The sequence below is a fragment of the Chenopodium quinoa genome, unplaced genomic scaffold (genome assembly GCF_001683475.1).
Source record: "Chenopodium quinoa cultivar QQ74 unplaced genomic scaffold, ASM168347v1, whole genome shotgun sequence".
Taxonomy (NCBI): Eukaryota; Viridiplantae; Streptophyta; class Magnoliopsida; order Caryophyllales; family Amaranthaceae; genus Chenopodium; species Chenopodium quinoa.
Genome location: NW_018743175.1, coordinates 1,162,774 through 1,179,204, shown reverse-complemented (window position 1 = coordinate 1,179,204; position 16,431 = coordinate 1,162,774). Strand labels below are relative to the sequence as shown.

Genomic DNA, 16,431 nt, shown 5'->3' with positions numbered 1-16,431 from the left:
AACAGCTGGTTGATGATAATTGGCTGAACTTAAGTATGCAAATATTATCCATATTTGGCATAAATACTGTAAATTTCACATCAATTCTATAATTAGTAAAATTTGAAATCTAAGGTTTAAACTTTCAACCTAAGTAGTACTACGTATCACCAACCGATTTTACTTGTTTGTTTGTGTACAACTGCACATGCCATATGACTACTTGGCCGAGGTGTGGTTAATATAGTTGTTGCCAAACAATGCATTCGCCTTGGTTTGATGAAGTGAGAAAAGCGTGTAAGCTAAAGCATTAAAGCTAAGCGTTGACAGGTTACGGAGTGATACAAAGTTTGTATGATTAGCTTGTTCTCTCTTCTAGAGTTATAGGGTTTGTTTAAAAGCTACCAAATGATCCTACAGTGACAACATTGAGTATGAGGGTCGGTTGCTGAATCATTTCGGCCACACTGAAACGTACTTTTTGTTCGTATTTGAAGAGAAATGACCAATAAGAAGTTTGTAATTCAACTAACGAACCATGAATTAAAAGAATGAACACATCGATACAAAATGTTGCTTTAGCAACGAGTTTGTCAAACAACTGAGAGAAAGGCCTAATGCTAGGTCACACATCTTGGATCTAATCACACATAAAAAATCAGTTTCAGATCTAGCTACATAAGCTGCAAAAAACATTTATAAACAATTGGAGGTCATCAGAGTGTTCTAAGTTTCTAACTGATATTTACATCAATCTAGCTCGAATTTTGTTGACCAATAACCACTCAAAGGAAATTGAATCTATCATGATATCACCTTGAGGCGCGTGATGAAAATTAAACACAATCACAATCTAGGCAAAAATTCATCATCTTCTGATGACCCCAACCGTTCTGTAATAGCGGTGTTGTTTGATCTTCGCCACCTCTCACTCTCAGAAATGTCAAGTTCTTCACTAGTGTTGTTAGTAGGTCTCCTACTTCGCCTTCTGCATATGCAAGCGGCTGGAAATTCATGAAATTCACCCCTTCCTGGCTTCATTTCATCGGGTTCACCCATGAATCCCCTCTGAGCTGATTTGACCTTTTTTGCAAATGTACGCCAATCCATCGTGTCCCTTGACATGAATAAAGCGCTAAGCCTTTTTGCATTTGGTTTAATTGTCCTCTTGTGCCCCATATACCTCCTGAATAAGAAATTAGATTGCTAGAAATAAGGTCTTTGAGGGTAAAAAACAAGTTTACTGCATGAAGAGTTGCATGCCAAAAGTTGAACTTAGCAAACAGAGGATTTTGACATATTCTACAAGGGGAATTGCTTAAACAAGTGGTTTTTATTTTTTTTAAAACTCCATACACAAATATTCTTACCCTATCTACATTATACAGCTTTTCTCTGACCTTTCTTTATCCAGGGTATTTGCTACACCAGTATTGATGCTCATATATTAGCTTAACAGAATCATGTTTGGTAACACTATATACATTCAGAACAGCCTATCTATTGATTTAAATTTTAGGAACTACTCATTTAAAGAATCTGCCAATTAGAGCATGAAGTGCAAGTCAGAAATTGCAAGAGCTCAAGATACACCAATTCAACATACTCATAATAATAAAGAGATTATCAAATAGACCAATAGTCATAGAAAGACTTCATAGCATTTCAATATTCATCAAGTTTCATTTCCACTGAAATTACTTCAGCAACAGATGTCAATGATTATGCTGTTTTTATATGTAATCACAATAAAATTCTAATAGACAATAAACATTCTTTTTCATAATGGCACGCAACTTATAAACAATAACATGATGACATGCCTAGAAAACATTCAATTTGCATGTTCAAGAAAACCTTTAATGGTGCAATCAAGAAAACATTAGTTCTATGTCAGTCAACCACTAAGCAAAGTACAATCAAAAGGATGCAGTATATGCATTTAAGTTAATATCCCACAAATATTCTGGGTAACCTTAGTTACATAAAAGGAAACTATAATGCACATATTGTCAAACAAGAGGTCACACAACAGCTTGAAGGTAAAACAAGTAGCTTTTGAATTGGATGGCCAAGTGCTTGGAAATGATATATAATTGGACGATTAGGTTTGTTCAACTGCCTATACAATTCCTAGCCTATGTGAGTGTCCATGTCCAAAGTTCTTATACGTTATACCCCCCTTCTCTTCCTCCTACCTTTTATATTCTCTTATTACTTTGAACTTATTCCCTTTATATTCTTTTATTACTTTGAGAGCTTATTCCCTTTATATTCTGTTATTACTTTGAGAGCTTATATTTTAGCCTATGTGAGTGTCCAGTTATTACTTTTAGAGCTTTTCCTAACATCAGTTTCAAAGAGGTGTTTTCCTAGTTCTTTTACAAATACATTTCCACAACTCATGATTATTAAGGTCAAACGGAGGGAGAAGTTTGGACATGGACACGGTCAATTGTAAGCTTATAAATTCTTAAGGCTTATTCTGTTATAACACGGTCAATTGGTACCATTTTTGTTCGGCCGTTTACAAGCATACTATAAGCCTTAAGAATTTTATTGCAAGCATCTGCTGTCAACTATCAGCATTTAAAACTCTTAGCAAATCACAAAACAAAAAAAACCTGTCAAAAGATTTCAGAAAAGTTCCAGATTTTTGTTTACCCTATAAGTTGGAAAGTTTGAATCTTACCTGCGACCTGCTAGTATCTTTGCCATATTCCCATTGTTGTTGGTCACAAATACGTCACTCTCATCACATACTATGTAGTCAATAGCAGCAAGACGAGAAGAAAAAGGCACAAGCGAATTCAACTCCTCTCCAGCAAGGATCTCCTTTGTGTAAAAGTTAGGAAAAAGTTCCCTAAGAGGTTGTAGAGTTGCCTCCCCACCATATATTTCACCAGACGCCACATAAAGGTAGGTGTCATTCTTATAGCCAAGTGCTCGCAGCATTACACCAACTTCTTCAGGAGTAAGTGGACATTTACCTCTTTTACGCTCTTCAAGAGGGCTCAAATCCTAACAAACAACAGAGGCAATTAGCAAGAAGCAGATTAGAATTATAAGTCAGGTTTATGGCCAAGTCAGAAAAGTCATAATTCAATTTTAATGACAAGAAAGAACAATATCCACATTCTAAGTAAGTTGACCACGTAATTCTTATAACTACAAGGCATGACATATGGTCACTTGGTTCTACTAGAAAAAGTAAGTTCCACTAAGATGATGAACTCCTGAATTCATCAAGATTTGTGACAAAGTCAAATACCTTGAATCATCACACAGGAAGCCATAAAAAAACTACCACAACTATTTCTTTCTGAATTTTAAAATAAAGAAACATTAAGTTATCAGCAAGATGAAATCATAGCCAACACTTAAAAAGAGCATTTATCAGTGGTGTCATGCTTCACAAAACTTAATGAGCTAATAAGTTGTCAGCAAGATGCATTAGGTTTACAGATTATATGCTGGTCACAAAACCTTGAAATGTAGTCTATAGCATCTTAATATGTTAAGGTTAGTTCAAATTGTTAGCCATAAAAAAGGGTATTACACTGACTGTCAATAATGAACATACAGTCATGGATGAGCAGTTTATCAAATTGCAGAAACTGCAGGTTTTATACGCACTAAATGAACTCCAATGCAATTATTTAGGTAATTCTTAGGATCATGCTTCTTTCTTAAATTCCCTCTTTACTAAAGAAGATGTGTTGATGGACAGGATCACACCACACCATATAGGAGATCGAGGACAGGGTTTTTAGGATTTAAAACTGGGTTTGATGCCCATGGAAGCAAAATTGGAATCACTTCAAAGCATAATTCAATTACTGTATGTAAAGAAACCAGTGTTGCCTATTGTTCATACGTAACAGTTGGTAACTGACCATTTGAAATCTATAGGTACTAGCAAAACTTAATAGTAGGGGTTGCCACCCAAGTACGTGATAATAAGGACAAAAACAAGGAATGAAAATGGTAAAGTTGAAAGCAATAAGAAAGAAAGAAATCTCACAGGTAACGTGTCCCATCGTTTTCTGATTTCACGAAGTTCATTTATTTCCTTTTCACCTCCACCATAGTAGCACCCAGAAAATGCAAGCATATCAGGTTCGAACCTGCACATGTTGGATTATTGAATATTGGTAGCAGGAAATAGCATCATCTCGTTTTAAGTTCACAATTAATATTATCAGCATAAAAGAGCAAAGAGAAGCTGACAAGATGTCACTGATGTAAGCATTTATTTATGGCCATAAAGGATAGAGCACAAACAATTAAGCACAGCAAAGCATGAACTCAACTTTACCCTATCAAGACACTAATGACTAATTTCAATCAATAAAAACCAAAGGCTGCTTAGAAGTAGCAAAAAAGTACTTTTCTTCCCAAAAATCACAAGTAATAGCAAAAGATTTTTAAGTGTGAAATCTTTCTGTGGAAGAAATGAGCATTAGGGACCTTCTCCAACAGTGAGATTTATTTTAATTGAGGGATTAGTTTTAACAGCAGAGTCGAGAGATTCCAAGGAGTACAAACAAACATACAGAGCCTCATTTCCATTTATTATCGTTTTACTACAAATCAAACAAACCTCAAATGAACTGCAATAAATCGCTTAGCCATCTCACGCATTTTCAACACGACTTTCGAACCAAGTTCCTGTATTGGTTTGGTAAATCTCAGTGCATGATAATTAACTCGGCAACGCAACTTCTGAAGCTCTGGATCAAGGTCGTTTGCTAGCCTGTAGTCAAATTTGTAAAGCTGAACAACCTGCACATATTATACACATTACTAGGCTACCCTTATAATTAAAAAGCAAGGAAACAAAGAAACTTCCAAATCATCAAAAACGTTCATTCAATATATTGTTATTATTTCAGCTATAAGCCTATAATGGAAATATGATTTGAAAACCTGCAGGGATCAGAAGATAGAAGAAGCTTTCTTACACGTCGCCTCATAAGTATTGGCAAGACTAGCTCTATATAATCTTCGGGGTTGACTTTCTAGGCACTCGCATCGTATAGGGGGGCTTTTCCATAGATCTCATGATTTTATCTGGAACTCTTTTCACAATTTTCACATCCTTTGCAAGAGAAGATATGAACCAATCAACATCAAAAATGTCTGCAAAGTCACTGCACATGGAGGATTTTAGACATTAGACAATCAATTAATGGTCATATTAGTATTGAGAGACACAAACTTCATTTTATTTAGTGAACACATACCTATCATCTTTCCAATAGGAATTGTGGTCCAGCGAGGGAACAACCAGAGTAGCATTAAGTATTCTAGCCACAACTACAGCATCTGTTATCTGTACAAAAATAAGACTATAAATCCCAATAGGAGAAGAATGACAATAATAGGAAAAGTAAATGAGTATAATCAATATCCTGCATACGGAAACATGAAGAGTAAAGCATGAAAGACCTCCACTTACCCCAGTTCTCTGCTGATTCAGCCCTCCACTGGTAGCAATAAGCAGATAGCCATTTGAAAATCGCTGTGGGATAGCAGCTGCATCGAACCAGGCAGTATTAGAGGAGGTACATTAATGTTCAAGCCCGAACTTAACTCATAATAAAAATTAATACAATTTCAGATTTAACTTGCAGCCATTTCGAAGTCTATGTTGAAGAAAACTCACAATAATCCAAGTCCATAGAGGTATTTGAAGATGAAAATTGCACAGTTAAGTTCTAATGGTGCAGGGTGAATTGATAGGGAAGAAATCAAACAGCTAAAGTTGGCAATCCACAAACAGAAGGGCAAGGCTTTATTTTACCAGAAGATATTTTTCCAACATCCTCTGTTTCTTATTATCATTAAAAATATATGGAGCATTACTTAACAAATGTCATTACAAAGTTCTCAAGAATAGAGAATCTTAGTGAAATAGAATCCCTAATAATCGTAATTCATAAAAAGCCAACTCAACCAGATTATTGAAGCAGAAATCTGCATTGCCAACTGCTGAAAGAAAAGCTTAGATACATAGATATATGTGAGGCTTATGCCAGATATGATAGGTAAAACAAACAGATGTGTCAGCTAATCTACACTGCACGCATGGTGAAATCACCATGACCAGTGAGTATTTCATAGCAAAGACATAAACTTAATGAATAAATTCACAAAAGGAAGCAAATATTTGGGGTTGCCCTCATTTGCAACAAATATAGAAAACAAGAGGCAGAAAAAAGGAGCAGAATAAATGCAGGAATAACCAATGTGCTCCTTAAGTTAGTTCAAAACCATAATATGGAATACATGTTTCCAAAAAAATGTAAATAAATTGACAGATTATAGAGTGAACATTCTGTAAGTCTCTAGAAGCTAAATCAATTCAAATTGACTTGGGAAATGATTAAAACTTACAACGAAAATGCCGGCCTCTTCTACTGCATCCATAGTAAGCATCCATATATTTTGACTTCCATATGTTAATTGGTTCATGAATGCTTGCAGCCTACAGAACAAAGCACAAGAGGTTTGCATTATAAACTTGTACATAGCAGTCTGACTCTGGCAAGGCTATATTATACTCCTATTCCCTTGATAAGAATTTTTCATAAGCTAAAATGCTAAATAAACTTGTACATACATTGCCTCGAAAACACAGCAAAATAATTACTCACAACCCCTTGCAAAGCTAGATTGAGTTGTCCATGGTATGAAAAATAAATAAATTTAGATGTAGATCAGTGGCTGAACACTGGAAAAGACATGCACATTGTGGATAGACCAAAAAAGAAGTCAGTCTCAAGGTCACACACTCAGACTACATCACTCTCTCCTATTTTGCTTCGACTGGAATCAGCTCACCAACTAAATGAAGGAAGAGATTCCGTCTAGGGCGTTTAAAAGCCTACGTTATGCTATCAAACACATTTTTGCATGCACACTACCACACATTGCTTAATTCACCAGAACCTAATCAATCATTGTGCTTACTCTCCATTATCAACATAAAAGAATCTCTAGCAAAAGGAAAGGAAAAACCGCGAAAATGGATCATCAAACTCAGGTAACTCCAGAATATGTTTCAATCATTGTAAAATACTTAATTCACAATACTCCTAGTTCCCCACCCACCCCCCCCCCCACCCCCTTCTTCCCCACAACAAAAATTGATAAAATAATAATAATAAGTAAATAAATTTATTTTACATATCTAAATTGGAGCAAAGAAAATCTCAATTTTGATTTTATTGAATGCCTGGCCAAATAAGTTCTAAACAAGGAAAGACTTATTTGGGTAATAAATTCTACTTTAAAATTGCCATAAACAGTAAATTCAGTATATATTAACCAAACTAAAACCCAAAATTCAGAATTCAGAAGCAAAAAAATAAAATTTAGCTAAATTGAAGAAAAAAACAAACATAACCGCAGAAACAGAAAAATTAAACAAAAATTTAGAGAGAGAAACAATAAAGCAGCTAAGTATTACATTGATTCAATCTTCCAAAATTCCAAATTATCATTTAAACCCCACGCATCAAAATTAGGGTATAAGGCAAAAAATTCAAAAACCCAGAAAAAAAAAAATTTGAAAAATTAACACAGAATCTAGAGAGAGAAATTACCCATTTGGTGATCAAGTGAGGCTTAATCAAACGCTGAGAGTAGTATTCAAGATCAGAAACAACATGCCCAGTAAACAAAGAGATTAAACCAAGAGCAAATAACATAATCCCACAAATTAACGACCATGATAATGGCTTTCTCTGAGATCTCCAGCAAGAAATATGATGTTTTTGAAGCTTCATGAAATTGGGATCATTTGTATTACCATTAATATTAATATTAACATTTACATTACCATTCATTGTGGTAGCATTAACCAACCCAGATTCAACAGAGGGTTGGTTAGTGCTCCCAACACCCATTTTCCAAAACCCAAATCAACAAAGATTGCAATTAATCAATTTTCTCCTCCAAATTTGATAAAATTATCAATGTGTTGGGTTTTTCTGGGACTTTGGAACCCTAATTAATGAAATTGAGGCTGGCACTGAAACTGTGAAGAAGAGCGTTTAAACAACTGCCGAATTAATATAATTAATTTGGGTTTTTGTGGGTTTGAATTTAATGGAGATGATCTTTACTGAAGGAGCTGGGGTTGAGTGTAGAAAATGGAAGAGGAGAGAGAAAGAGGCGCATTTAAGTAAGAAAAAGGCGAAAATAAAAAAGGAGATTTATTTTATTTGTTGCAAAATGGAAATAACTCAAGGTTGAAGTTATATGCTTATTCCATTTTTTTAAGGGATATTTTTGAAAAAGGTGATGGTCATTTTTATTTGTTGGGTGTAGGTGTAACCCTTTAAGGAATCCTAATAAGACTTGGTTTTGTTCTTGAGTGTTAGGTAGGGTTTTGCATGAATCTGATACCCGAATCACTATCGTTGTTGAATTGATGAGTACGGAGAATATATGATAACCTATTATAATAAAAATGATAACTATGAATCGAATTGATAAGGTTTTGATAGCTCGAATTCTTGAATCAGATATCGAATATTTGATATGAATAATAATATCATTCAACACTAATTACCAATATTGTCACATGATCTGGTTTCATTAGTGATACTATTATTATATCAGCCAAATTACAAAATGATTAGTAAACAATTTAGTATAGAAAAAAAAAAAGGTAATATGTTTATCTGATGTTGCTCTATTTTTCATATTAGATGTCAGGTTATTTTCGGATAATTTACTCAACCTATAGATATTAGATGCCATTTTAAGATCTTAACAATGATGTTCGTTATACAAGCCATATAAAGAATTGAAAATGGGATGTTTCAAGTATGGTGTACAAATTACATTTTCAACAGCTAGTAACTTAGGTATAGGAATAGGATCCCTTAAGATGTGAAAACGTGATGAAGATCTACATCACTTGCGCACACATAATAAGGTTGAAAAATGCGATTTAGATCCCAAATCATGTTACAACTTATATAATTATCATATCATAGTATATAAATTTGCTTCAATCATCCGCACTTACAGAGTATATTATAGTGTTGGTGCATGTGGTATTATAGATGTCAAGCTGAATTGCTTTATAAATAAGTTACAATTATTTTACAAAATAAATGTCAAAAGTAGACCTCAGACAAGTTGCATTGCTTCCTTCAATAGCGCATGTTCTTTTTTTTTTTTGGAAAATAAAAGACTTAATGCATGTTCTTTTATTAAAAAAATGGATATAGTATAAAATAAAAATAAATTATAAAAATAATGGATATAGATATAGTCATATAGAGCATGTTCTTTATATGTACAGTGCTGTGCTTAGCAATCATGTCCGGTATATTAGGCCTTATTATTCCATGTTAGTTGTTAGTTTGACTTTTTTTTGGGGTAATAAATAGTTTGACTTTCCATGTTATGTAGATGTTTTATGAAGAAATACCCTCTAAAAAGTGGTTAACTAGACAGACGTACAAAAATCATTTTTTCTTAGCCAGATCAAGGATATAAAACCAATGTTGTCGTTAACCATCAAAATCCTTGGATGGGGCGGGTTGATAAAAGGAAATTACGTAGTTAGATGGAAAAATGTGATGCATGTGTGACACAAGAGTCAAGTGTAGTGTGTGATACCTATATCTATTCTTAGCGAAGTTTGACATACGTATCAAACCTATGTTAAATTTGATCTATTGGCGGGACGTGAATCTAGTTCGTCTATCCTAAAGGCACAATGTCATAGTTCTCTCATTTTGTCCGTCGTCTCAAAATTATAAAGATGTGGGCAATTTAAGGTTTGGTGATACGTAGTTTGGCATGATGTGCTTAGAAGAAGGGTGACGATGGAGATTGGAGAGAAGGACATGGGACGAGGGAAAAGGAGGTGGGAGGGTGAAGGGTGGAGGGTGGCAGTCAGGCTGTGAGAAGGCCAGGTGGAAACAATATAAATGCCTAAATGACGAGGATGAGAGGTCGAGAGTAGTCAATGCATGACATAGGGTTGCGTCGGGTTATTGCTTAGTGACAAAGCTCTAAAATTATGGCACAATTACCACATTATGTTATGCTACCAAGTTTTAAAAGTTGCGATGACATGATAATATGATACGGAATATACTTTCACAATAGAAAACGAAAAAATGACAAGGAAGGATATAACTTAACAATTGAAAGTGAAGATTCTACAACTCACTCGATCTTCTCATAGCACAAGACATCATGGTTTTCAAAGTATTTGGACTTCAATCATGAAGGCATTAGTTTCTCTTAAAATATAGATTACTCTGTTTCAACTTTATAAATAATATGGAATTAATTAATATATAATATAATTAATAAGAGCTGCAGTTAGTGTCTCATAGTTAATATAGTTGATTTAGTCATAAGTAGTTGAGTATTAATGAACGCAAGCTAGATTTTAAAATGAAAACACGTACGGAGTAAGTCTCAACAAAAATGCGAAATTGGATAACAAAAACGTCAATTAGATAGACACAGACCATACAGTACTAATGATGCTATGAAAGGTTAAATGTGATAAAACTAAACATATTAACATAATCCATAATTAATGTTTTATAAACAACTTTAAATGATCTTTAGGTTCATATTGATGAGTGCTACTGCTGCTTTTTATGTGACCCAATCAAGTGACCGATCAACCAATCACGTCATACGGTCCCAATTTGTCCCTTACTCCCTTTTCTACTTTCTAGTAGTCCCATTCTCCCATATTGTTTTTTTTGGAGCCAAAACATTACGAAAGTGAACAAACATTATTCTACTCTGTTTCCGAAATTATGATTATTGTACAATTATTTATTAAAATTATGAGAAAAAATAGTGGGCATATATTAAGGGGGCGTTTGGTATAGTAATTTTAAATGTAGGAAATAGAATTAATTAAGTGTTTCTATTTCTAATTGTTTGGTATGAGTTATAAGTAACAAGTATGTTTCCGGAGGGTAATAAAATCTCCCAATTTGTCACCCTTGACAAACTAGTGTAAATAAAATACGTTTCCTTACTTAATCACTATCTACTCAAATTGTTTCCATTCCACTAGCATATCAAACATATAATAAAGGTAACATTTATCATTACCCTTTTTCCTACTTATTTGAACCCTTTCCGTTTCATTTACGATATTATACCAAACACCCCCTACAAAGATTGACAATGTAAGTAAAATAAATTAAATAGTTGGTGTAAGTAAAATAAATTAAATAAGAGAGTGTAAAATAATAAATAGCAAGTTATACTTTCTATATATTTCAACATGAAAAATAAATTAATTTTTTTTAAGTATTCAAATTGACAAGTGAGTCGAACTTTCAAGACTTTGTATTTGAGACGGAAACAAAATTAGTGGCATATGAGTAGAGGGGAACCTTCCACCAGGGCCATTTAGAGTTTTAGGGCCCTACCCCGATAAAGTATTGTAATTAATTAGTTAATAAAATTAAATAAACTTATTTTACTCATAAAATATAAGGACATAATAATTAATTTTGACTTTTGAACAAGAGGTAAAAGATTCGGACTCCCTAGCCCTCAGATCCGCCAAAAAGTCCAAAAGAAAGTAGTGGGGATTGAGGAACCCACAACATGGGCAAAAGACCCAATGGCCATTGAAATAGGGTCAATGGGTCACTTTCTAAGCTTGCTCTGAACTAGTAGTAGTAATTTCTGGATTTAATTAAGTTTGGTATGTCCACATGCAATAATTTTTGTATGATTTACTGTTTCTCTATAATAATGATACCTCTAGAAAAACACATTAATTTTTATAGCTTTAATATTAATATTATCTTCACTTTTTAGGTGAAGTAATGAATTGCATATTAAAGCTTGCAGAACCGGTACTTTTTTTTTTTGGGGTGGATACATCATAATTCCATTATCTATAAGCTATACTAGTCACATAAATTAGGTTGAATGATCATCAGAATACTCTATCCAATTAAAATTATAGATTTGTACATATACTATTTCAGTATTATGATGTCTGGGAAAATATTGTCTTTAATAATTTGTTTTTCTTTTTTTCAAAACATCCATAATTATTAATTTTACATAAAAGTTTTTAATTTTTGATAAGATTGTGTTATGTTATGTTGTAATTCTTGTAATTTTAACTTTTAGAGGGGCTAAAATAATGTCGATGAGAATTATTACAAAAATAAATTATAAATATTATTATGCGAATATTAAAGCGTAAAAATATCTTTAATTAACACACTAGATCATTTAAGGCCATTTGTTATTCTCTCTGTTTCAGGAAAAAAAAAAAAATGTTATATTAGGATGTGGTGGGAAGGTAGAAGACAAAAGTTTTAATTGTTATAATGACTATCAACGGAATAATAAAACATCTTTATAGAGGAGGGATTGGAGGACTTTGCAGGCTTTAATTTATGAGCTAGCATTATGACTCCAAATTAAAATGTCATGAACTACCTTGAATGTATATAATTGTTCACAAACATATAGAGAAACACATGTCAAATTTGTTCAACCATGCTGTTGTGCGACAGCGGAAGCAAAGGTCGTAAACAAACAAGAAAACAATAAAGAAATTCAATGCAAACAATAAGAACAACACCAAGAATTTACGTGGTTCACTATCGATGTGATAGCTACGTCCACGGGCACCGAGATCGAATGATTTCACTATAAACTGCAAAGATTACAAAGATGATTCTTGTATTTCTCAAGAACGGCTCTCACTCTGTCTCTCTTAACCCTAATACTGATTTTAGGGAGGTTTTATATTAATCCCTAATTAAAAGATACTTGGGCAAAAAGATAATAAAATAAGATAACCTAAAACCGCAAAATCCGCGTTCCGTATTTTTCCTTCTCCGCCCGGTCAGACCGGGCAAGGTCTGCCCGATCGGGCGCGAGAAGAAGACTCCATACGAATGCTTCAACGTATCCAACCCCCACCGCCCGGTCAGACCGGGCAAGGTCTGCCCGATCGGGCGAAGGCTCGCCCGGTCGGGCGAAGGCTCGCCCGGTCGGGCGCGAGAGCAGCTTCTTCAACGAATTTGCCAGGCACCTCTTCTTCTTCCGCCCGGTCAGACCGGGCAATGTCCGCCCGATCGGGCGGACAAAGCTACGAAGTACGAGTCACCTAATATACTTATCAACAATCTCCACCTTGACGAGAACTCGTAGTCAGCAAACGACCCCATCAAGACATAGTGAAAAAACATCTCAAGCCAAACCCGATGCAGGACTCATGCATAAGCCATACATCCCGATAAGTCTTCAACCAAGACCCATCACATACTCGTCTCCAAGTATAACAACTCATAATGCTCCACCTGCATCACAAGCCCCGGGCAAGCTCCACCTTAATGCCAACACACCTACACCAGGAGCTCCCCAACTTCGCCCCTCAGGGCCTACTACATCACGTAGTAATCAATATTTAGCAAGTCTAAGCAATGTTTAAACTTGCTAAACGGAACAGGCTTAGTGAAGAAATCAGCCGGGTTGTCAGCAGTCCCAATCTTCTTCACCTTAATCCTCTTGTCAGTACGTAAGAAATGATACCTGACATCAATGTGCTTCGTCCGATCATGGTGTACTTGATCTTTAGCTAAGCAAATCGCACTTAGACTATCACAATACACTGTAGCAAAATCCTGTGCAATACCCAGTTCACCTACTAGGCCTTTGAGCCAAATAGACTCCTTAGCTGCAGAAGTTAGAGCCATATACTCAGCTTCAGTAGTTGACAACGTAACTGATGACTGCAATGTAGACTTCCAACTAACCACAGAACCACCCAAAGTGAACACATAACCAGTCACAGACCTCCTGGTATCCACATCAGCTGCATAATCAGAATCACTGTACCCAGTGACCAAGCATTCCCTACCATTCCCGTACACAAGACCAATATCAGTTGTCCCTCTCAGGTAGCGAAAAATCCTTTTCACCCCTTGCCAGTGTTCCCTCCCAGGTCGAGCCATAAACCTGCTTACAACACTAACAGCATGCGCAATATCCGGCCTAGTACAGACCATAGCATACATCAAACAACCAACCGCGTTTGCATATGGAACTCTAGACATATAAGACAACTCCTCCTCTGATTGAGGTGACATAGACAAAGACAACTTACAACTAACAGTAGTTGGCGTACTTATAGGCTTCGATTTTTCCATCCCAAAACGAGACAAAATCTTTTCAATGTAGCTTTTCTGAGTCAAGAAAAGCTTACCTCTAGCCCGATCCCTGTAGATCTCCATACCCAAAATCTTCCTAGCTGCACCCAAGTCTTTCATGTCAAACTCCGAGTTAAGCATCTCCTTTAATCTAGCAATATCAGATTTATTCTTTGTGGCAACCAACATGTCATCAACATATAACAAAAGATAAATCATGGAACCATTATCCAGCTTACTATGATACACACAGCAATCATATGAATTCCTGTCAAAACCTTGTGAAACCATAAAAGAATCAAACCTTTTGTACCACTGTCGGGGGGATTGCTTAAGTCCATACAATGACTTTAGCAATCTGCAGGCATAGTGTTCCTTTCCAGGAACTTCGAATCCTTCGGGCTGCTTCATCAGAATCTCCTCCTCCAAAACGCCATGAAGGAAAGCCGTTTTAACATCCAACTGCTCCAGCTCAAGATCAAAATGTGCTACAATTGACAATAACACACGGATAGAAGTATGTCGAACCACAGGTGAGAATATCTCAACAAAATCAACCCCTTCTACCTGACTGAACCCCTTAGCAACTAGCCTAGCCTTAAAACGTATTTGCTCAGTTTCCGACAACCCTTCTTTCTTCTTGTAAATCCATTTACAACCCACAAGCTTCCTCCCTTCCGGTACCTTTACCAGTTCCCACACTCTGTTCTTGTAAAGAGACTGCATCTCTTCACCCATTGCGGCAAGCCATTGCGCAGACTCACTACAACTAATTGCTTGTTTATATGTGGCAGGTTCAAATGACTCTACATCATCAGCTACACTCAATGCATAACCTGTCATCGCATCAACACAGCAATTTCTTCCCTCCATCTCTTCAATCAATCTAACAGGCTTCTTGATAACTCGTTTAGGCATCTCAAGAATGGTGTCAGGTTGACTAGATGACCCCTGATTAGATTGCTCCACCTCATCCCCAGAGTTAGAATGAGTAGGAGTAATCTCAGGTTCAGGAGTACCCGGCACTGGAACATCAGCATCATCATCAATATATTGTACCCGAGGTAAATCAGCAATGGTAGACTGATGTACCTCAAGTACCCCATCTGTCTGTAATAAATTGTCTCCTTCCCTTCTCAAATCTGAAATCTCTGCATTTTTAATTGAATACATGGTGTTTTCATCGAAAGTAACATCCCTACTAAGAATGACCCGACCCTCCGAAGGTGAAAAAATTCTAAACCCCTTCACACCATCCCCGTACCCAACAAAACACCCCTTCTTGGCTCGTGGATCCAGCTTACCCTCAATAACATGATAATAAGCAACACAACCAAAAATCTTCAAATTCGAAAAATTAGGCAACTTACCACTCCAGATCTCAAACGGAATTTTGGAATCAATTCCAGAATGAGGACCCCTATTAATGACATAACAAGCTGTTAACACAGCTTCACTCCAGTACCTCCTCCCAAGCCCTGCATTAGAGAGCATGCATCGAACTCTCTCTAGCAGTGTCTGATTAACCCGTTCTGCTACACCGTTCTGCTGTGGTGTCTTCCTGACAGTATGATGCCGACCTATACCCTCATCTGCACAGAACTGATTAAACTCGTCTTTGCAAAACTCTAGCCCATTGTCCGTTCGTAGCTTCTTGATCTTCCTTCCTTGTCGATTTTCCACCAAAGCTTTCCATTGCTTGAAAACTTTGAAGGCCTCATCCTTTGACTTAAGCAACCTAAGCCATGTGTATCGGGACTTGTCATCAACAAATGACACAAAATAGTGGTAACCTCCCATACCTTCAACTCTAGATGGACCCCAGCAATCTGAATGGATGTAATCGAGCACTGCATCAGTAATGTGAGCACCCTTGCTGAACTTTGACCTGTGTTTCTTACCAAACACACAATGCTCACAAAATTCAAGGTTGGCAACCTTGACCCCGGATAGAAGACCCCTCTTGGACAATAGCTGCATCCCCTTCTCCCCCATATGACCAAGCCTCATGTGCCAAATCTTAGTCATCTCCTGGTGAGATACAGATGCGCAAACCGCAGAACTAGGCAGTGTAACACCCTCAAAAACATAGAGGGTGTTCCTTTTGATACCCTTAAGTACCAACTCAGAACCTCTGAAAATACACAACTCCCCATCTGAAAACACACCATTGTACCCCAAGTCATCCAGGGTACCCAATGAAATCAGATTCTTTCCTAAAGCAGGAACATGCCGTACATTAGTCAAAGTTAACCTCCGCCCATCA

General features: G+C 36.1%; 1 pseudogene; it reads right to left on the bottom strand.

Annotated features, from left to right (window-relative positions):
• Positions 1–481: 481 nt before the first annotated feature.
• On the bottom strand, positions 482–8,239 carry LOC110732340 (annotated as a pseudogene).
• Between the last annotated feature and the right edge of the window lie 8,192 nt (positions 8,240–16,431).